The sequence below is a fragment of the Stegostoma tigrinum genome, unplaced genomic scaffold, assembly GCF_030684315.1.
Source record: "Stegostoma tigrinum isolate sSteTig4 unplaced genomic scaffold, sSteTig4.hap1 scaffold_50, whole genome shotgun sequence".
Taxonomy (NCBI): Eukaryota; Metazoa; Chordata; class Chondrichthyes; order Orectolobiformes; family Stegostomatidae; genus Stegostoma; species Stegostoma tigrinum.
Genome location: NW_026728430.1, coordinates 875515 through 899268, shown reverse-complemented (window position 1 = coordinate 899268; position 23754 = coordinate 875515). Strand labels below are relative to the sequence as shown.

The 23754-nt window shown below is 49.0% G+C and overlaps 1 pseudogene; it reads left to right on the top strand.

Annotated features, from left to right (window-relative positions):
• Positions 1 to 397: 397 nt before the first annotated feature.
• Positions 398 to 572, top strand: LOC132208684 (U2 spliceosomal RNA; annotated as a pseudogene).
• The last annotated feature ends 23182 nt before the right edge of the window (positions 573 to 23754 follow it).

The following is a 23754-nucleotide window of genomic DNA, read 5'->3' as shown; positions in this document are numbered from 1 at the left end:
AGCTGAAAGAACTGACCCCGACCGCGTTTTGCAGACTGGCGCACTCCAAGGTTCAGAACTATGTGCTGAGGGACACACTAAATCTTGGGGCAGCTGCCGCCAAGGCACGGTGGGGAAAGACAACCGTATGAAACCCCTCGTCCAGAATAGAAACAAGGGCCCGATCTGATAACTGGGCCCAGCTGGCGCCTTCCCCAACTGGTCAGGGAGGCTAACGGGTACTGTGCGGGGAGACGACTGCCAGGGTATTTTTCTTTCTTTTGTTTTGCTTTTGCTTTATTTTGTTTTTTTTTTCCTTTAGTTGGTGTACATACCCCCCGGGGCAACAAGGAGCAGCTTACATGATTGGGTAGGTGTATAAATATGTTTTATTTTTTGTACATCTTATGAATGAAGTATATTTTTTCAAATAAAAAAAATCTGTTCTTATCAGCTTTAATATCTGACATGTCCGTTACTTAAGGACCCTATGTTAAACTGATTTTTAGAGCAGGGATTGCAACAGGGGCTTGCTCCATCCTCTCCACGCATCATCCTGGTATTGCAGTGTTTCCAGGAATGGTGCAATCTCAGTAAACCAAGTTTAAAAAACAGCCTGATCAACACTTTAAGAAGGGTGTCTCGGCCTGAGACATCAGACTTCCTGTTCCTTCAGTTCTACTTGGCCTGTTATCTCAGATTCTCCACCATCTGCTCAACACTCTGGAACCATAGCAGCCCTTCAGCCCAACAAGTCCACACCAAACCTCAGAGCATCCCAGCCCAACCTGTCACCCACCTGAACTACCTCTCCCTAAACACTACAGGCAATTTAACATGGCTAATCCACCTAACCTGCACATCTTTGGACTGTGGGAGCACTTTGAGAAAACCCACAGACACAGGGAGAATGTTCAAACTCCACACAGGCAGTCAGTCACCCACGGCTGGAATCAAACACGTGTCCTGGTGCTGCCACCAAAGTGCTTTCTCTCAGTCCTCTCACCCAACTGCCTCCAACTATGCTTGTTCCAAGGTACCTGTTAATCTCTCCTTTTCTGCATGTTCAGCACTTGCTGTGAACGTTAGTGCCTCATCCCTGGTACATGCCGCATCTTCCCACCAACACCATCCCTGAAAATCCACACATGGCATCAGAAGTAAAAGAAAATAGCCTGCCAACACTACCTCATTACAAATAGCATTTCAGAATTTCAAAAAAAATGAAGCTATCGAAGTATTCACTCGTTTTGACTCCGATGACGATGACTTGAGATGTATTGAACTAGAGATTTTGGAAACACTGAGCCAGGAAACGATATGGTGTATACAAACGCACATTTTTCATTTGAGTACAACAGCAACCAATCAAACAAGTGTGCATGTGACTGCTTCATTTTTCACAAGTCAAGGCCTGTGAGTTTAATCAGATTACCACTTCTTACATTAGCCAGACCAAGAGATATTTTCAAATCGGCAAAGTGAGCCAGAAGTTAAATAAAAATGCTACATCAAGATGCAGAATTGCCTGTCCACAAAGTATATTCTTGCTGTCAGAACTCTACAAGTTTTTCAGCACCTGAGATGTGTTCTGCCACAGTATCTCTGCCTTTGCATGGCATTTTTGCACTTTGACGTCTCAACTAGAACCTAATGTCTCACGGTGCTCCTGTCTTGCCTGGTGTTTATCACAGGCATAAACCAGGCAGCTTAGCATTGTTATTACCAGCAGTCAGTCAAGGGCTGGTCAGCAGCTGTGTCAACAAACTCATGTTTCGACCAAATGGTCACGTCGCAAAATCTCAGGGAAACAGTTCTCAGTCAGGGCAAGTGAGACAAGATTCAGTCAGGAGATCCTGACACAGCATGTCCAAGGAATCATTCAATATCAGCCATTTGGGGCAAACAGGATCAGGGGATCTGTATCACTACAGTACAGAGAGGTGGCCACACTCACCACTAATTACATTCTCAAAATGCTCCAGTAGATTTGTTGAGCCTGAATTATGATCATCAATCCAAGCTGGCCCTGTCTATTCCTGCCATGGGGGGTCAGTTTGATGAAATTGTCAAGGTGTTCGGGACGTTCAAGTCCATAGCTCCCTGAAATAGCAACACAAGTGGATAAGACGGTGAAGAATTTCACTTCCATGGTACACAGCTTCAGGATCTGGTCAACTTTGATATCTGGCTCATAAGTGAGATGAGGTTTTTTTTTCAAACACATCAAAGCATGCATTGTTCCTACGAGAACAACTGTGGTTCCATTCGTGCATTTTTTTTTTGTTTCAACCATGAAAAGGCCACAACTTTATCAAAAGTGAAAGTGACCATCAACCAGTTTGAACTGTCGGTTGTCAAATAAATTAAGACAGAGATAAACGTATTTGCAGGAGTTTTTTTATAAATTAATTTTTAAAAATTCATTCATGGGATCTTGATATCCCTGGATAAGAGTGGCAGTTTCCTTCCCTAAAAGACATAGGTTTTTCCAACAATGAAAACGGATTTACAGTCATCATTAGATTCTTATTTCAGATTTTTTTGTTTAAACTCAAATTCTACCATCTGGAATGGTGGGTTTCAAACCTAGGTCCCCAGACCGTTATCTCAGTCTCTGCGGAGTAATGGACAGAAGAATAAATAGAAAATAAACCAAGACATTGTGTGATATCTAGTGTATATGTATTCATCATGAGATCCATCACTGCTATGGACAACCGGTAAGGATCTGAGGAGACTGCATTTCCCCCAGACGGTCACAATGGTCACCAGGTTTCATAGCTGATTGGGAAAATGCAATCAGGGATTATAGTACAGGACACATCCCAATCTTTTGTTTCGACTTAAATCTTTCATTTTGTGGATAGAAATCAAAAAGGAAAGATTGCATTGTTTCCAATAAACAAATATCTATTAAAATTTGAAACAAGTCTGTGGAGAGCAATAGAATCTGTAATTGTAAAGGTGTACAGACATATTGACCAGGCATAACTAACAAATAAAGGGCCATCGAGATCAGCATAGAATTCCTACAGCGTGGAAAACGGCCATTCAGTCCATTGAGTCCACACAAACCCTCCAAAGAACATCCCACCCAGTCTCACACCCTACTCTGTCCTTGCATTTTGCACACGTGACACTATGAGCAATTTAGCACAGTCAATCTACACAATTTGCATATTTTTTGGACTGTGGAAGGAAACTGGAGCACCTGGAGGAAACCCACGCAGGCAGGGTATGGGTAAGACACTCTTCATAAGTTCAGTGTGGACTTGATGGGCTAAGTGGTCTGCTTCCACACCGGAAGGATCCTATGGTCTCCAGGAACAAGCCCAAAAAACATGGTTTGGATATAGCTTACAGCAGAATCAAAAACCAACTTAACAGTTACTCAGAAATTTGCTGCAAGTTAACCAGTCCTGATGAACCAGGAAATCCCTTTTCACACACCGTGCGGGTGGATAGTCTTTTGTCAGTGTGAATGTGTCGATGTGTCATGACAACGTGACTATTTCCAAGCTCCACCTTACAGATACACAATTGATATTAACATTTTATCCACAATACCAGTACCTTTAATTGAGCAGGGATCAGTAACATCAGTACAAACAGCCCAAAACCATGGTTCATTTGATAGTGAGAGTGACAGCAAAATCCTTCAACTGTGCTTCTTTGTGAACTCACTAGTGTGTTAACAGTTTGGATGACTAAGTGAATGCTTTCCCACATTTAGAGCAGGTGAATGGTCTCTCCCCAGTGTCACTGAGCTGGTGGAAGGACATTTCAGATGAATCTTCACAGATCATGTGCATTTCTCCCCACTGTGAGAGTTGCTTTTTCCTTCAGTGTTCAAAATCCTGAGGTAGTTGAGTTGTGATAAACAAAGTGACTGTCAGATCTGGATGTGTTCCTGTTTGAATTCTCCAACTGTAGACTAAGCTTTCAAACAGAAAGCGAGTGCAGTGAGCGAGGAACCAGAAGAACACACAGACTGTGAAACTGAGAAATCCTCTGGACATTTGTGGAGTGATACTTGGGGAATATGCTGGATTATCATTAGAACAAATTCATAAATAAATATCCTCCAGGTAAGGGATCCAGTCAGTGTTTGCACAAAACTCCTGAAAGAGAGGTGGGAGAGCCAGGGAGGAAGGACAGGTTTTGTATAGATCTGTAACTCAGTCTTTCAGAGGGATCGAAAGACTAAGAACAGTGCAGAAGTAAAATTGTGGAAATCTGAAATGAAAACAAAAATGCTTATTCAGAGTTGTACACCACGAAACAATCCCTTTGGTCCCAGTTGTCCATGCTGACCAGATATCCCGAATTAATCTCATCCCATTTGCAAGCATTTGACCTATATTCCTCAAAACATGCCCATCCAGATGCCTCTTAAATGTCATAATTGTCCCAGCTTCCACCAGTTCCTCTAGCAGGTCATTCTACACAGGCACCACCCACTTTCCCTTTTAGAAAAAAACTTTCCCTCACAGCTTAAACTGGCTACTCACCCTATGCCCACCATAATTTTATTAACTTCTATAAGGTCACCTCTCAGCCTTCAATGTTCCAGGGAAAACAGCCCCAGCGTATTCAGCCTCTCCCTGCAGCTCAAAATTTCCAACTCTTGCAACATCCTTGTAAATCTTTTCTGCACCCTGCCAAGTTTAACAGCATCATTCCGATAGCAGGGAGACCAGAACTGAACAGTATTCCAAACGCAGCATAATCAATGTCTTGTTCAACCTATAGCATGACCTCCCAACTCCTACACTCAATGCACTGACCAATAAATGCCAGCACAGCAAATATCATCTTCACTACCTTCTGTACCTACAATCCACCTTCAAGGAACTGTGCACCCGCACCCCAAGGAGTCTCTGTTGCATAACAGTCCCCAGGGCCTCATCATTAACTGTTTAAGCCCTGCCCTAATTTTCATTACCATAATGCAATATCTCGCATTTATCCAAACTAAACTGATTTCTGGCACTCCTTGGCCCATCGACCCATCTGATTATGCTGTTTACTACACCAACAATTTGCGTCATCTGCACACTTACTAACCATTCCTCCAATATTCATTCCACATGATTTGTATCAATGACAAAAAGCAGTGGACCTAGCACCGATCCTTGCAGCACACTGCTGTTCATAGTCCTCCAGACTGAAAAAATAGACACCCACCCCCAACCCCAACCATGATCTTGCCTCCTACTTTCATGCCAATTTTTTTTTCAAATAGCTAACTCTCCCTGGATTCCATTTGATCTAATCTTGCCAACCAGTCTGTCATGCGGAGCTTTGGTGAATGCCTTGCCGACGTCCATGTAGACAATGTCCACTGCTTTGCCTTCTTCATCACTTCTTCAAAAATCTCAGTCAAGTTAGTGAGACAGGAACCCCCACTCACAAAGCCATGTTGACTATCCCTAATGAGTCTTTGCTTCTCTAAACACATGCAAATCCAGTCCCTCAGAATCCCCTCCAGCAATTTACCCAACACTGACATCAGGCTCAACGGTCGATGGTCCTCCGGCTTTTCCTTAAAGAATGGCACCACATTAGCCACCCGGCCTTCTGGCACTTCACCAGTGTCTATCAGTGATGCAAATATCTCAGCAAGGGACCCAGCGGTAGTACATGTTCCAGGACATCAAAAGGGAAATGCCCTGAAGCCTCACCACCCTCTCTATTTGTGGTCAGGTGCCAGGGACCGATCCACCTTTATGCAGTTTAAGACGTACAGCACCTAGACCTCTGTAATATGGACACTTTTCACGACTCATTATTTATGTCTCCAAGCTCTCTAGCTTCCATATCCTTCTCTGCAGTCAATAGTCATGTGAAATATTTATTTACTATCTCAGCCTCTTGTCTTTTTTTAAAAGATGTCTTTCTCCTCTCATCTTACAGTGTCCCCTTGTCTTGAAATCGCCCAACCCTCGGGAAAAAAGCCCTTAATAGCAACATAATCTGTGCCCTCATGATTTTAAAAACCTCTGTAAGGTCACCCTTTAACCTCCTATGCCCCGGTGAGAAAAGTCCTAGCTTTGGCAGTCTATTTTAATACAACTTATTAACCACCCTGTCTACCTGTCTCCATAAACTTCAAAAGTAGTATGTACCTGAATCTCCGCATTTCTCTGTTCCACAACACTATCCTGGGTGCAACCATCAATTGTGTACATCCTACACTTGTTCATTTTACCAAAATACAATATCTCACATTTATTCAAATTGAACTTCATCCTCTACTCCTCAACCCATTGAGCCAATTGATCAAGATCTTGCTGTCATCTTAGATAACCTTCACTAACCACTATAAACACCATTTCTAGCATCATCTGCAAACTTATTAATTTTGTCCCTTAAATTCTCTTCCAAATCATTTATGTTAACGAGAAACAAAGAAGTGGACCCTGTACCGATTGCTGTGGAACACAGCTGGTCACAGAACTCCACTCTGAAAAATCCTCCAGCACCACGGTCTCTCCTACAACTCAGCCAATTTTGCTTCCAATTAACAAGCTCTTTGTGAATCACATGATCTAACTTTACTCATCAGTCTACCATGTGGAACCCTGTCAAAGGCTTCACTCTCATTCCAGAGGTGCTGCAAATCTGACCCAATTCCCCTGCCATTTGTCCAACGCCCTCTTGATCATGCCTTAAAAGTTAATCCCAACTCTCTTTTGATCAGAACTGCTAAATCTGCATCCAGCTGCCATTCAGACTGTTCCAGATCCTGGGAACTTGCTGAGTCAAGTAATCTTCACATTTTCACCCTGCATTATTTGCCAATTATCTGAGTGTTGTATTCTGTGGTTACCAACGTTGACGCTGTTAATAATTTTTCTCTCTCTGCAAACTAATATCCTGGAAACAAATCTACAACTCAACAAAATCATTGCTAATTAGCCCCAAGGAGAATTATCTCAGCTTCTTCCAGCTCTCTCCAACCAGAAACCCATAATTTTAGTCTACTTATGGGATGTGGCCTTTGCTGCACAGACTAATATTGATTGCCCATTTTTATTTGATTTGGAGAAAGTGTTGTTGAACCACTTCCTGTAACTGCTGCACTCCATGTGCTGTGTACTCCACTGTGCTGTTTAAGACGATAACCTGCCCTGAGGCCTCACCACCCTCTCTATTGCAGGAATCATATCGCAAACCTCACCACCCTCCCTATCATGAGAATGACCCTCATGCCTCACTCCTTGCACTACTGCAGCCATCACCTCGAGCCTCACCACCCTCCACATTGCTGAAATCCCTCTCCAGCCTCACGACCTGCCTATCGTTGGAATCCCTCTCTAGCCTCAAAACTCTCACCATCTCTGTAGATTCCTCCAGTCTCACAAACCTCACCTCTAATCTCCTCCAGTTTCAAGGTGAGGGGGGAAAGTTTAAGGGGGATATGTGTGGTAAATTCTTTACACAGCAGGTGGAGTGTGCCTGGAACACATTGCCAGCGAAGGTGGTAGAGGTGGGCACGACCGCGTCATTTAAGATGTCTCTAGACAGATACACGAATGGGCAGGGAGCAGAGGGATACAGATCATTGGAAAATAGGTGACAGGTTCGGATAGAGGATCTGGATTGGCACAGGCTTAGAGGGCTGAAAGGCCTGTTCCTGTGCTGTAATTTTCTTCGTTCTTTGTTCAACACCCTCCTGTCTCTGTAAATTCCTCCAGCCCATATAAACTTCCTCAGCGCTGTAATTGTCTTCACCCTCACAAACCTCCCTTTGTTTGGCATCTAATCCAGCCTCACAATCCTCACCATTTCTGTAACCTCCTCCAACCTCACTTTTCCCGACTTTTGAAATCTTCTCCAGTCTCAGAAACCTTTCCTGTCTCTAATATTCTCCAGCCTCACAAATCTCAATATGTCCCTTCCTCTAATACAGTCCTAATGATGATGCCCCATTTTTATTCCTCCACTTGATGGTGGCACTTGCAATTTCCTGGGATTCAAGCTCCAGAATTTCCTGGTAAACCACTTCATCTTTGTACCTCACTTTTCTCCAGAAAACACTGAGCAATCATGAGTCATTCATTCTAATATCTCATTTTCTGAAATGGCTTGAAATATTGCTGGGCATCTTTCTACGTGAACTGCCTCGGAGGTCTACAGTCCAGAAAAAGGCTTTGTGGCCCATCCAGCCTGTGCCAGTTAAAAACCACAACCTAACTATTCTAATCTAATTTTCCAGCACTTGGCCCTTAGACTTCTCTGCGTTGGCATCACAAGTGGGCATCTAAATATGCCTTAAACGCTATGAGGATCGCTGTGCCCACCACCCTCACAGACAGTGAGGTTCAGTGCCATTGTCACAGAATGATGACATCACAGACAGGAGCAGAGACGAGCTGAGTCTGTGCAAACCAAAGATCCCCCACACACTGTGAAGGACGGGAGGGTCCCTGATAGGGGGCGGAGGAGATTTAACAGAATGGTTTGTAGCGAGAGGGTTTTTAGTTGCATGGTTAGGGCTTTTTTTTTTAAAACATTATTCTTTCATGTGACTTGGGCATTGCTGGTACATATTGAGAATATCCATCTCCAATAGATGAGCTCTCCTTCTCAACTTCTCCCCTTACCTGGGGTGTGGTAATCTTCAGGTTAAACCAGCCCGATGGTCAGGTAGGACTGCAGTGACTTTACCTTTGGCACAATGATGCCACTTTGCCTCGGTGGTGTAGAGGGGAACGTTGAATGTGGTGGATTGCACACCACTCTGACACAGTGCTTCATCTGGAGGATGTTCACTTTCGTTCACATTATCAGGGCTGCACTGATGCAGGGAAGTGGAAAATGTTTCAACACAAGCCGGATGAGTGCCTTATCGACAGCAAACAAACAGTCAGTCATTGGGGAATCAGGTGTTTGGGGAAACTGAGATTATTCTCCTTGTAACAAAGTATTTTGAGGGAACCTTTGACAGATGTTTACAAGAGATTTACATTACGATGATAAAACGTACACCCACTCATCAACTGACCAGACAAATGATTACAGGACATATATTGAAAGTTTAAGGGATGATCTATTGAGAGAATGGGGTGATTTAAAAGAGAAATTTTACGTGGCAAATGGGAAATGAGCAGGAACACAATACTCACATAATGCGAATATCCAGGTCCTGATGAATTGAGTAATTCTGTCAGAGTTTGGTGTTACAATTATTGAGATTCCCACCTGAAAGTCCACTTGTAATATACTGCAACGCAAATTCATAAAATCCATCAGTCAGTCTGGTTAGAAATTCACAACATCCCCTCCTCCTGGCCGAGGATAACTGTGCATTGTTCCTGCTACACATTATCCCTTGTGGGGTTCAGCAGTTGATTCAGGGGGAAATCTATTTGGGTTTCTAGGAGTGTCCACCTTGGGGCTTCATGTCACTAAACAGATCAGCAGGTCTTTGACACATGGCAAAGAATGCCCGAGAGTTATTGAGATGCAGGCAGCAGGATTCGCTTCCTTTTCTTTCCTTCTGTGCTGCTGCATTGCCACAATGAGATATTGGGCCGGAAAAGCTGGTGCAGCTTGATGGACAAGTTGTCTCGATTCTGAGCAATGGACAGTAAGCTTCTGGTCATTCGAAAGAATGCCCCTTAAAAAGATAGCAATTACATATGCGCCATGTTGCCCAGTGCTCCCAACAAAAAGAATGAGGGAGGATCTCATAAAAAAAGGGGATAACAGTCAGGTTCCACGAGGGTTGCAGTTTATGGAGAGATATTGATAATGGGCGACAAGTTGGCAAATGGAGTACAAATGTGGGAAAATGTGAAGTTGTTCATTTGAGGAGACAACCAAAGAATACAGTGTTATTTAAAAGGTAAAATCTGTGGAAAACTGTAACACAACGGGACTCAGGAATAATTGTGCAGGAAACACAAAGCGAGCACATAGTTGCAACAGGTAATCCGGGAGGGTAATGGGATGTTATCCCTTATGTCAAGGTGTTTGTAGTATAAGAGTTTGGAATACAAGTCTTAGGACAAATGTAAAAATTGCTGGCAAGACAACATCTGGAGGAATGCGAGCAGCTTTTTTGTTCCACTTATTCGAGCAAGTACATCACTTCACTGGAGGCATTTCAGAGAAGATGGACGAGCATGATCAGTGGTTTGGAAGGACTATCATTTAAGCTAAGACTAAACAGGCCTGGAATCTACTATTTAGATTATTGAAGATGGAGAGACGAGCTAATTAAAAATATAGGATTCTTAAGTGGGTTTACAGGATAAATGCTGAGGTGATATTTCCCATCGTGGGATCAGATTCCGGATCAGACAAACAATAGAGGGTTCTCTTTTGGAATCGTCAAGTTTAAGGCAACACAGGCATGGGTGAGGGGTTTCGGTCACAAATGAGCTGGAGTGAGGTGGAGAGAAGGAGCATTTTAGAGATTGAAATTTCTGACATGTGATTGAGAGGAGGGGGAAGGGAGAGAGAGACGGGGGGAGGGGGAAGGGAGAGAGAGACGGGGGAGGGGGAAGGGAGAGAGAGACGGGGGGAGGGGGAAGGGAGAGAGAGACGGGGGGAGGGGAGAAGGGAGAGAGAGACGGGGGGAGGGGGAAGGGAGAGAGAGACGGGGGGAGGGGGAAGGGAGAGAGAGACGGGGGGAGGGGGAAGGGAGAGAGAGACGGGGGGAGGGGGAAGGGAGAGAGAGACGGGGGGAGGGGGAAGGGAGAGAGAGACGGGGGGAGGGGGAAGGGAGAGAGAGACGGGGGGAGGGGGAAGGGAGAGAGAGACGGGGGGAGGGGGGAAGGGAGAGAGAGACGGGGGGAGGGGGAAGGGAGAGAGAGACGGGGGGAGGGGGAAGGGAGAGAGAGACGGGGGGAGGGGGAAGGGAGAGAGAGACGGGGGGAGGGGGAAGGGAGAGAGAGACGGGGGGAGGGGGAAGGGAGAGAGAGACGGGGGGAGGGGGAAGGGAGAGAGAGACGGGGGGAGGGGGAAGGGAGAGAGAGACGGGGGGAGGGGGAAGGGAGAGAGAGACGGGGGGAGGGGGAAGGGAGAGAGAGACGGGGGGAGGGGGAAGGGAGAGAGAGACGGGGGGAGGGGGAAGGGAGAGAGAGACGGGGGGAGGGGGAAGGGAGAGAGAGACGGGGGGAGGGGGAAGGGAGAGAGAGACGGGGGGAGGGGGAAGGAGAGAGAGACGGGGGGAGGGGGAAGGGAGAGAGAGACGGGGGGAGGGGGAAGGGAGAGAGAGACGGGGGGAGGGGGAAGGGAGAGAGAGACGGGGGGAGGGGGAAGGGAGAGAGAGACGGGGGGGAGGGAAGGGAGAGAGAGACGGGGGGAGGGGGAAGGGAGAGAGAGACGGGGGGAGGGGGAAGGGAGAGAGAGACGGGGGGAGGGGGAAGGGAGAGAGAGACGGGGGGAGGGGGAAGGGAGAGAGAGACGGGGGAGGGGGAAGGGAGAGAGAGACGGGGGGAGGGGGAAGGGAGAGAGAGACGGGGGGAGGGGGGAAGGGAGAGAGAGACGGGGGGAGGGGAAGGGAGAGAGAGACGGGGGGAGGGGGAAGGGAGAGAGAGACGGGGGGAGGGGGAAGGGAGAGAGAGACGGGGGGAGGGGGAAGGGAGAGAGAGACGGGGGGAGGGGGAAGGGAGAGAGAGACGGGGGGAGGGGGAAGGGGAGAGAGAGACGGGGGGAGGGGGAAGGGAGAGAGAGACGGGGGGAGGGGGAAGGGAGAGAGAGACGGGGGGAGGGGGAAGGGAGAGAGAGACGGGGGGAGGGGGAAGGGAGAGAGAGACGGGGGGAGGGGGAAGGGAGAGAGAGACGGGGGGAGGGGGAAGGGAGAGAGAGACGGGGGGAGGGGGAAGGGAGAGAGAGACGGGGGGAGGGGGAAGGGAGAGAGAGACGGGGGAGGGGGAAGGGAGAGAGAGACGGGGGGAGGGGGAAGGGAGAGAGAGACGGGGGGAGGGGGAAGGGAGAGAGAGACGGGGGGAGGGGGAAGGGAGAGAGAGACGGGGGGAGGGGGAAGGGAGAGAGAGACGGGGGGAGGAGGGAGGAGAGAGAGACGGGGGGAGGGGGAAGGGAGAGAGAGACGGGGGGAGGGGGAAGGGAGAGAGAGACGGGGGGAGGGGGAAGGGAGAGAGAGACGGGGGGAGGGGAAGGGAGAGAGAGACGGGGGGAGGGGGAAGGAGAGAGAGACGGGGGAGGGGGAAGGGAGAGAGAGACGGGGGGAGGGGGAAGGGAGAGAGAGACGGGGGGAGGGGGAAGGGAGAGAGAGACGGGGGGAGGGGGAAGGGAGAGAGAGACGGGGGGAGGGGGAAGGGAGAGAGAGACGGGGGGAGGGGGAAGGGAGAGAGAGACGGGGGGAGGGGGAAGGGAGAGAGAGACGGGGGGAGGGGGAAGGGAGAGAGAGACGGGGGGAGGGGGAAGGGAGAGAGAGACGGGGGGAGGGGGAAGGGAGAGAGAGACGGGGGGAGGGGGAAGGGAGAGAGAGACGGGGGGAGGGGGAAGGGAGAGAGACGGGGGAGGGGGAAGGGAGAGAGAGACGGGGGGAGGGGAGAAGGGAGAGAGAGACGGGGGGAGGGGGGAAGGGAGAGAGAGACGGGGGGAGGGGGAAGGGAGAGAGAGACGGGGGGAGGGGGAAGGGAGAGAGAGACGGGGGGGAGGGGGAAGGGAGAGAGAGACGGGGGGAGGGGGAAGGGAGAGAGAGACGGGGGGAGGGGGAAGGGAGAGAGAGACGGGGGAGGGGGAAGGGAGAGAGAGACGGGGGGAGGGGGAAGGGAGAGAGAGACGGGGGGGAGGGGGAAGGGAGAGAGAGACGGGGGGAGGGGGAAGGGAGAGAGAGACGGGGGGAGGGGGGAAGGGAGAGAGAGACGGGGGGAGGGGGAAGGGAGAGAGAGACGGGGGGAGGGGGAAGGGAGAGAGAGACGGGGGGAGGGGGAAGGGAGAGAGAGACGGGGGGAGGGGGAAGGGAGAGAGAGACGGGGGGAGGAGGAAGGGAGAGAGAGACGGGGGGAGGAGGAAGGGAGAGAGAGAGGGGGGAGGAAGGGAGAGAGAGAGGGGGGAGGAAGGGAGAGAGAGAGGGGGAAGGAAGGGAGAGAGAGGGGGAAGGAAGGGAGAGAGAGGGGGAAGGAAGGGAGAGAGAGGGGGAAGGAAGGGAGAGAGAGGGGGAAGGAAGGGAGAGAGAGGGGGAAGGAAGGGAGAGAGAGGGGGAAGGAAGGGAGAGAGAGGGGGAAGGAAGGGAGAGAGAGGGGGAAGGAAGGGAGAGAGAGGGGGAAGGAAGGGAGAGAGAGGGGGAAGGAAGGGAGAGAGAGGGGGAAGGAAGGGAGAGAGAGGGGAAGGAAGGGAGAGAGAGGGGGAAGGAAGGGAGAGAGAGGGGGAAGGAAGGGAGAGAGAGGGGGAAGGAAGGGAGAGAGAGGGGGAGGAAGGGAGAGAGAGGGGAGGAAGAGAGAGGGGGAGGAGGAGAGAGAGGGGAAGGAAGGGAGAGAGAGGGGGAAGGAAGGAGAGAGAGGGGGAAGGAACGGAGAGAGAGGGGGAAGGAACGGAGAGAGAGGGGGAAGGAACGGAGAGAGAGGGGGAAGGAACGAGAGAGAGGGGGAAGGAACGGAGAGAGAGGGGGAAGGAACGGAGAGAGAGGGGGGAAGGAAGAGAGAGAGGGGGGGGAAGAGAGAGAGGGGGGGGAAGAGAGAGAGGGGGGGGAAGAGAGAGAGGGGGGGGAAGAGAGAGAGGGGGGGGAAGAGAGAGAGGGGGGGGAAGAGAGAGAGGGGGGGGGAAGAGAGAGAGGGGGGGGGAAGAGAGAGAGGGGGGGGGAAGAGAGAGAGGGGGGGGAAGAGAGAGAGGGGGGGGGAAGAGAGAGAGGGGGGGGAAGAGAGAGAGGGGGGGGAAGAGAGAGAGGGGGGGGAAGAGAGAGGGGGGGGGAAAGAGAGAGGGGGGGGGAAGAGAGAGAGGGGGGGTGAAGAGAGAGAGGGGGGGTGAAGAGAGAGAGGGGGGGTGAAGAGAGAGAGGGGGGTGAAGAGAGAGAGGGGGGTGAAGAGAGAGAGGGGGGTGAAGAGAGAGAGGGGGGTGAAGAGAGAGAGGGGGGTGAAGAGAGAGAGGGGGGTGAAGAGAGAGAGGGGGGTGAAGAGAGAGAGGGGGGTGAAGAGAGAGAGGGGGTGAAGAGAGAGAGGGGGGTGAAGAGAGAGAGGGGGGTGAAGAGAGAGAGAGGGGGGTGAAGAGAGAGAGGGGGGTGAAGAGAGAGAGGGGGGGTGAAGAGAGAGAGGGGGGTGAAGAGAGAGAGGGGGGTGAAGAGAGAGAGGGGGGTGAAGAGAGAGAGGGGGGGTGAAGAGAGAGAGGGGGGTGAAGAGAGAGAGGGGGGTGAAGAGAGAGAGGGGGGTGAAGAGAGAGAGGGGGGTGAAGAGAGAGAGGGGGGTGAAGAGAGAGAGGGGGGTGAAGAGAGAGAGGGGGGTGAAGAGAGAGAGGGGGGTGAAGAGAGAGAGGGGGGTGAAGAGAGAGAGGGGGGTGAAGAGAGAGAGGGGGGTGAAGAGAGAGAGGGGGGTGAAGAGAGAGAGGGGGGTGAAGAGAGAGAGGGGGGTGAAGAGAGAGAGGGGGGGGAAGAGAGAGAGGGGGGGGAAGAGAGAGAGGGGGGGGAAAGAGAGAGGGGGGGGAAGAGAGAGGGAGAGAGAGGGGGGGGAAGAGAGAGAGGGGGGGAAAGAGAGAGAGGGGGGGAAGAGAGAGAGGGGGGGGAAGAGAGAGAGGGGGGGGAAGAGAGAGAGGGGGGGGGAAGAGAGAGAGGGGGGGGAGAGAGGGGGGGGAGAGAGGGGGGTGAGAGGGGGGGGAGAGAGAGGGGGGGGAGAGAGGGGGGGGAAGAGAGAGAGGGGGGTGGAAGAGAGAGAGGGGGGGGAGAGAGAGAGGGGGGGGGGAGAGAGAGGGGGGGGGAGGGGGGGGGAGAAGAGAGAGAGAGGTGGGGAGGGAATAGGCAGGACAAGTTCTGATCAGGCTTGACATGAGACTGGACAAAGATGCAAGTTTAAGCCTAAAACGAGGAGCAACGTGCCAGGCAATTTGGTTTGGTGGGCTTGTGGAAGAGAGGGAAGCAGCAGAGGCAGCTGATTGGATTGCCTCAATCTTCGTGACAGAGATTCTCCATGTGTCTCCCTCATTGCTGTTGGAGGGGAGGATGGAGGAGGCAGGATGATGGACAGCGTTTTGCATAGAAACGAAGCCTGCATTCGTGATATTAACTTTTATCTAGAATATTAAAATGTACAACAGAAGTCTGGGTCGAATCCCATCGCATCAAATGGTGGAATTTGAATTCAATTTTAAAGAGACTGGAATTACGAATCAGCTGGTTGCCATGGAACCGCTGCTAATGGCAGAAGACAAAAACAAAAAAATCTGATGTCCTTCAGGGAAAGAAATTTGCCAACCAAGCCACTCAGTTGCAAAATCTCAACAAAGGTATGAAGCTGGGTGTCCCACTTGGCATCTACCAAAGCAAGAGGAAAGACACCTGCAGAATTAGTCCTATCGACCCCACAAACTCCTCTTTACTCATATCTGGGGGCTAGCGGCAAAACTTGGAGAGGTGACTCAAAGTCTAGACAAGAAATAGCGTCAGACTCATGGAAACTAACCTTACAGACAACGACACATCACCACTGTCCTCAGTGAAGGCCTGTCCCACGAGCAGGACAGACCCGGCAGACGTGGCAGCACAGTGATAATGGGAACTGCAGATGCTGGAGATTCCAAGATAATAAAATGTGAGGCTGGATGAACACAGCAGGCCAAGCAGCATCTCAGGAGCACAAAAGCTGACGTTTCGGGCCTAGACCCTTCATCAGAGCATGGGAGAGAGATTCCCTGAGGTTGGTCCGGAGGGAGGAGGGTAACTTCTTCAGGTTAGGCATCTCTGGAAGAGGCTTCGCAGTGAGGTTAAAATAGTATCAGAGATAATGGGAACTGCAGATGCTGGAGATTCCAAGATAATAAAATGTGAGGCTGGATGAACACAGCAGGCCAAGCAGCATCTCAGGAGCACAAAAGCTGACGTTTCGGGCCTAGACCCCTCTGATGAAGGGTCTAGGCCCGAAACGTCAGCTTTTGTGCTCCTGAGATGCTGCTTGGCCTGCTGTGTTCATCCAGCCTCACATTTTATTATCGTGGCAGCACAGTGCTATTCTGGCCGGATTATTTGTCCTGAGAGTACTCGACATCGACGCCTGGAAGTCTCATGGCTCCTGCTTGTTACCATGTATCATCCTTCCTCGGTTGATAAATTGGCAGCAGTATTCTTGCTAGATTATTAACCCAGAGACCCAGATAGCATTCTGCGGACCTGGGTTCGAATCCTGCCATGGCAGATGGTGAAACCTGAATTAAGTAATTATCTGGAATTACGAGTCTAATGATGACCATGAAACCATTGCTGATTATCAGGGAAGACTCATCTGGTTCATTTGCATCCTTTTGGGAAGGAAATCTGCCATCCTTACCTGGTCTGCAATACATGTGACTCCAAACCCACAGCAATGCGGTTGACTGTTAACTGCCTTCTGGGCAATAAACACTGGTCCAGCTGATGATTTCCATATCCCAAGAGTGAATTTTAATTGGAAAAAAAAACTCCATGTTGAACAGCACTTGGAGGAAGCACTGAGAGTGCAAACGGCACTAAATGTACTCCGTGTCCACCATCAGGAGTAGTTTGCAGCAGGATTACCAATCAAGCTGGACAGGTCCCAAAGGAAAAAGCTGCCTGGCTGGGACCGCAGCAGGTGCTGCCACAACAAACAGAAGGGAAAAACATAGCTGGTCTCATCGTCACAAATTTCCCAGTTGCAGATGCATCTGTCCGTGACAGGATTGATAAGAGCGACCACCGCATAGTCCTGTGGAGACAAAGCCTCATCTTAAACTTGAGAATACCCCCATTGCATGATAATAAAATGTGAGGCTGGATGAACACAACAGGGCCAGCAGCATCTCAGGAGCACAAAGGCTGACTTTTCAGGCCTAGACCCTTCATCAGAGGAGATGCTGCTGGCCCTGCTGTGTTCATCCAGGCTCACATTTTATTATCTTGGATTCTCCAGCATCTGCAGTTCCCATTATCACTGATACAATACCCACCATTGCGTTGGGTGGCACGAACTTCAGCTGAAAGAGACAGACTTGGAACAGACACAGGAACTCAAAACCAGATATCTATGAGGCTTTGTGGGACATCAACAGCAGAACTTAATCCAGCACAGTCTGTAACCTCGTGGCTTGGCATATCCTACAGTCAACCATTAGCATTGATCCAAGGGATCAACACTGGTTGAATGGATACTATCGGAGGGCATGCCAAGAACAGCACCAGGTATACCTAAAAATAAGGTGCCAACCTCATAAAACTACCAAACAGGACTATCTGCATGCCAAATAGCATAAGCAGCAAGAGTTAGAGCTGAGCCACCCCTAACCAATAGATCAGATGTAAGCTCTGCAGTTCTGTCACACCCAGTTGAGAATGGTGATGGACAATTAAACAAGTCACTGGAGGAAGCATGCCAAAAATCCCCATCTTTACTGACAGAGGAGCCCAACCTATCCACGCAAAAGATAAGACTGCAGCAAATTTCAGCCAAAAATGCCAATTGAATGATCCATCTCACCTTCTCCAGAGGTCCCCGACATCAGAGATGTGAGTTTTCATCCAATTTGATTCATTTCAAATAATATTAATAAATGAATGAACGGTTACAGACCCTGGCAACACTCTGGCAATAGTACCGATGACTAGTGCTCTAGAGCTTGCTAGTGCCAAGCCAAACTGTTTCAGTCCTGCTACAGCGCTGGCATCTATTGACAATTTGGAAAACTGCCCAGGTCTGTTCAGCACAAAAACACAGCAAATCCAACCCGACCAATTTCCCCTCAAGCAGTCTACTCTCTATCATCAGTAAAGTGATGGAAGGTGTTGTCAACAGCACTATTAAGCAGCACTTACTCAGCAGTAACCTGCTCAGTGACACCCAGTTTGAGTCATGGCGAGCACTTGGTTCCTGATCTTATTACAGACTTGATCCACAAATTCACAAACAGCTGAATTCCTGAGGTGGGGTGAGGGTAACTGCAGAGCCCTGCACAAAAACCACTTATTTCCACTTCAGTGACAATGACTGACAGTGACACCTTTGTTTCAGCTCATCTGCTGAACCTCTCATCTATTCCTGTGTTACCTCTAGACGTAACTATCCAAACTCACTGCCAGTCAGCCTCCCACATTCAACATCCCTGTAACCTCAAGAATACCTAAAATTCTGCTGCACACAAGTTCATTTGTACCAAGACCTGTTCACCATCACTGCTGTGCTCCCTGACCCACAAAGGCTCCTATTTATAAGCAACAATTTAAAATTCTCACCCTTGATTTAATTCCTGGCTGTGATGAGCCCTATCTCCCTGCACCAAACAACCTTCAAGACTTCGATAACTCATTTAGTTCCAGACTCCAACAATGCGTTTAATCATCCCTTCACTATTGGAGGCTGTTTCTACAGTTGCCAGGCAACATGGTCTGGAAGTCCCATGATAAGCCTCTTAGGTTTGCATTCCTTCTTTAAGATAGTCATAAAAACCTGCAAATTTAGTAACTTTTTGGTAACCTGACCTAATATGGCCTTACGTCAAAAGTTTCTTGATAATATTTTTGTGAAATTATAAAACATGATTAAAATACAAATTGTTTGTTGATTTGGACATACACCGTTAGCTCTCCAGTATCGCTAGATGAATGATCTGTAACTTCTCAAATGGCCGCATTGTGGGAGCACCTTTATCATACAAACTGCAGCAGGACACAAAAGTTAAACATCACCTTCTCCACAGGCAACAGGGCTTTGGCAACGATCGCTGGTACCTGTGGAAGGAGAAACAGTAAATGTTGCAGAAGTGCAAAATGAATGACACAGAATAAAAATGCTGTCGAATTTGATGGTCTGAAATGGAAGAAAAATGCACTCTCTTTCTGGGAAAATATTTCCTGACTGTGAAAGATACCATTCAAAAATTAATCTGGTAAGACAGCAGTCAGGGGGTGGGGAGCAGTGGAAAATTTATTGACAAAAGGTAGAAGGAAGTAACAGTAAAACACTACAGAGATCAAATGTATCCATCATTAGAGACTGAAGAGATTAAACACCGACAAAGGTGATCAGGGAGCACAGAAGTGATGAAGAGCAGTGCGAGCTGCTATTATCCCAAACTCTGGGAAAGAAATCCAGAAGAAACAAACATTTCTCTTGGATAAGAGATAATAGGAACTGCAGATGCTGGAGAATCCAAGATAACAAGTTGTGGAGCTGGATGAACACAGCAGGCCAAGGAGCAGGAAAGCTGACGTTTCGGGCCTAGACCCTTCATCAGAAATGGAGGAGGGGAAAGAGGTTTCTGAACTAAATAGGGAGACAGATCAAAGATGGAGAGAAAAGATATGTGGAGAGGAGACAGACAAGTCAAAGAGGCAGCACGGAGCAGGTAAAGGTGAGTATCGGTGGGGAGTTAGGGAGGTGATAGGTCAGTCCAGGGAGGTGGGATGAGGTTAGTAGGCAGGAAATGGGGGTGCGGCTTGAGGTGGGAGGAGGGAATAGGAGAGAGGAAGAACAGGTTAGGGAAGCAGAGACAACCTGGGCTAGTTTTGAGATGCAGTTGGGGGGAGGGGAGGTTTTGAAGCTTGTGAAATCCACATTGACACCATTGGGCTGCAGGGTTGCCAGGCAGAATACGACTTGCTGTTCCTGCAACCCTCGGGTGGCATCATTGTGGCAGTGCAGCTCCCCCACGATAGGCATTTAGTCTGAGGAAAGGGACGTGGAGTTGATTTCGTTCACGACTGGGAGGTGCAGTTGTTTATTGTGAACCGAGTGTAGGTGTTCTGCAAAGCGGTCCGCAAGTCTCCGCTTGGTTTCCCCAATGTAGAGGGGGCCACAACGGGTACAGGGGATGCAGTATACCACATTAGCAGATGTGCAGGTGAACGTCTGCTTGATGTAGAAAGTCTTCTTGGGGGTTGGGATGGGGGTGTGGGGGCAAGTGTAGCACTTCCTGCGTTTGCAGGGAAGAGTGCCAGGTGTGGCGGGGCTGGAGGGGAGTGTGGAGCGGACAAGGGAGTTACGGAGAGTGTGGTCCCTCCGGAAAACAGGCAAGGGTGGGGAGGGAAAGTGTCTTTGGTGTTGGGGTCGGATTGCTGATGGCAGAAATGTCAGAGGATGATGCATTGGATCCAGTAATTGGTGGGGTGGTACGTGAGGATGAGGGAGATTCTTTTTCGGTTGTTATTGCAGGGACGGTGTGCGAGTTAGGAGTTGTGGAAAAATACAGGAGACACGGTCAAGGGCATTCTCGATCACTGTAGGTGGGGTGCGGGTGAAAAGAGGTGGGGGGTGGGGTTGCAGTCCTTGAAAAGGAACATCAGACATACGGGAGTGGAATCCTGGGAGCAGATGCGGTGGAGTTGAAGGAATTGGGAATAGCAGATGGCATTTTTTGAGGGCAGTTGGTGGGAGGAGGTGCATTCTAGGTAGCTGAGAGAGTCGGTGGGCTTGAAATGGATTTTGGTTTGTAGACGGTTGCCTAAGATGGAAACAGAGGGCCAGGAAGGTGAGAGAGCTGTTAAGAGATGGCTCAGGTGAACTTAAGGTTGGGGTGGTAGGTGTTGGTGAAGTGGATGAACTGTTCGAGCTCCTTGTGGGAGCACGAGGCAGTGCCGATACAGTAATCCATGCACCAGACGAAGAGGTGGGGTTCAGGGCCAGTGTATGTACGGAAGAGGGATTGTTTTGACAAAGAGGCAGGCATAGCTTGGGCCCATGCAGGGACCCACGGCCATCCCCTGTGTCTGTAGGAGGTGGGAGGAGTTGATAGAGAAGTTGTTGAGGGTGAGGACAAGTTCACCTAAGCGCATAAGGGGGTCAGTAGAGGGGACCTGGTCAGACCTGCAGGACAGGAAATAGCATAGGGCTTTTAGGCCATCTGTATGGGGAAATGCAGGTGCTAATGTGGTATACTGCATCCGCTGTACCCATTGTGGCCTCCTCTACGTCGGGGAAACCAAGCAGAGGCATGGGGGCCACTTTACAGAACACCTACACTCAGTTCGCAATAAACAACTGCTCATCCCCACCTCCCTAACCTGTTCTTCCTCTCACCTATCCCCTTCTCCCTAGACTGACCAATCCCCTCCGTACATCCCCACCTACACTCACCTTTACCTGCTCCATCCCCGTCTCTTTAATTTGGAGGCCTCCTCTCCACCTGCCTCCCCTTCTCTCCCTGTTTATTTCAGTATCCCCTTCCCCTCCCCCATTTCTGAAGGGTGTAGGCCCAAAAACGCTAGCTTTCCTGCCCCTCTGATGCTGCCTGTCCTGCTGTGGTTCTCCAGCCCCACACCTTGTTCTCTCACTTTCAGCCAGAGGCGGCTGCGCATGCGCCCAGCTTCACCCCGGCCCTTTTTGAAGTTAAACCTGCCGCGCATGCGCCCCGCGGATCATTGCCCCCAATAAAGATGGTGGCGGTCACACGGGCCTATCGTCATCTGAGGCATTGATTTGTTTTCTGCAAACGTGAGTCTGCGAGTTTCAAATGTGTGTTTTCCGACGTGCACTAACTGTTTGTAAAACTTCGAAACCCATACGAATATCACTTCCCTCCAGCTTTCTGCCGTTTTGCTTTCTTTACCGCGGCCTGCTCTTACCTCAATTGCACAAATCTTGGTCTCAGCGAAGGATCTAGGCCCGAAACGCCAGCTTTCCTGATCCTCTGATACTGCTTGACCTGCTGTGTTCATCCAGCTGCACACCGTGTTATCACGGATTCTACGGCCTCAGCAGTTCTGGTTGTCTCAGCGACTCTGGACCGCTATCGTGGATGATCACGTGGTTTTCACTGATCCCGCCCTCTCTTCATTCCGATTGGGCGATATCCGCCCGGTCATGCATGGAACCCCTGTGCTCCTATTGGTCTCGCACTGACATCAATCAGCCAGACTTCACTGTGAGCTGGAGCATGCGAAGTGCCTTGTGTTATTGTGAGAAGGTAATGATCGCCGTCACAATGATTTGAGACAAATGAGACTGAGAACTGGATGAGAAAGATTGTTACATTAGCGATCCTGGGGTTTTAATAAGTCGCTCTGAGGAAAGGGCACTGCACCCGAAACGTTAACTCTGTCTTTTTACCTTCACAGATGCTGCCACACCTGCTGAGCTTTTCCAGCAACTTTGTTTTTGTTCCTGATTTACAACATCCCAGTTCTTTTGTTATTTTTTAATAAGTCGCGATTGAAAAGGCTTCCTGCAGCTCAAAGCTAAAGATACTCTTGACACCGCTCTGTCAGCGAATAGAGAAATGGCGGTGAAATAAGGATAATAAATACAGGTATATAACAGTCCTCAGGTAAGATGTAAAGGGAATAATTATGAACATGAAGAACATCACGTGGTGAAGTGAGGTGAGTGTTGTTCATATGAACTGTGATTGGGCAGAGCGGGAGGTTAATTAAAAAAGAGCAAGCATAAAAGAGATTCTCAAGAAAGGCCTGTGCAATGGAAAGCAACGAGAATCAGAAGAGCCCAAGACAGAAGAAAAAGTTTGAAGACCGAGGCTGCAAAAACTCCAATAAGTTGTTTCACTGCTCTACTGCCTAGTTATTGACTTTAGCGTATAATCCACATTCAACTGTAAGTAGTTGTCTGAGTTTGTCACTGTAGTTTACTTCATAACAGATAAACTCCACACTTTGTCTCAATAAAGCTGACAGTTGGTTCACAAATTAGTTCTGCTGCCAAGTCCATTCCCATTTGAAAAAGGATAGAGATCACATTTAAATAGACAATGATAAATGTCAATCCAGGCTGGGAGCAAAATTCTGCTCCCTCTCCACTGACTCCATCCCTGCCCCTGGTAACTGGCAGGTAACACACTGGCCACAGTCATGGTGCAATATTTCACCCCAAGATGAGCTTCCAACCACATTACTCACCCCTACACTCATTATCCCAAAGACCACATACAATTTCAACCTCAACAGCATCTCAGTTCATCTGCTGCTGAAACTCTCATCCATTCCTTTGTTACCTCTCGACTTAAGTCCCCAAACACACTCCCGGCCGGCTTCTTAATTCTACTCTCCTGAAATCTTGAAATGATCCAAAAATCTGCTGCCCGTGTGTTTACTCTCACCCATTTCAACACCTTCAAGTTTTTCCATCCTGTGCTCATTAACATAGATATTTTCTGGGTGGCAAAGCACCAAGGTATTGAAATTCATATCCTTATTTTGAAATTTTGTCATCACACCTCTTTTGTTTGATAGTCCCTCCAGCTGCAAAACTCTCTGAGATATATCTGAAGAAGGGTCACTGGACACAAAACAGTAATGCTGCTCTTTCTCCATAAGCAATGCCAGATAAGCTGAGTTTTACATCAATTTCTGCTTGTGTTACTACTTTCAAGCATCTACTGTTCTTTTGCTTTTTCCTTCAAGACATTTGTTCTCCCTGACTTCCAACCTCCAGTAGATTTCTGGTTTTAACTCTCCCACCTTTTTCATGTTTTCAGTTCCTAAGGCCAAAAGCTCTTGAATTTACTCACTAAACATTCCTGGTTTTCAAAGTCCCCTTGTTTGTTCAGGATATTCCTTGAAACCTACTTCTTTGGCCAGTTTTGGGTCACTTGTCCTAATAAGTGCCTGGTATCAAATATTATTTTGTGACAACCTTGTGTAATATGTCAGATCATTGGATTGAATCAAAAATGTGAAAACATTTAAATTGT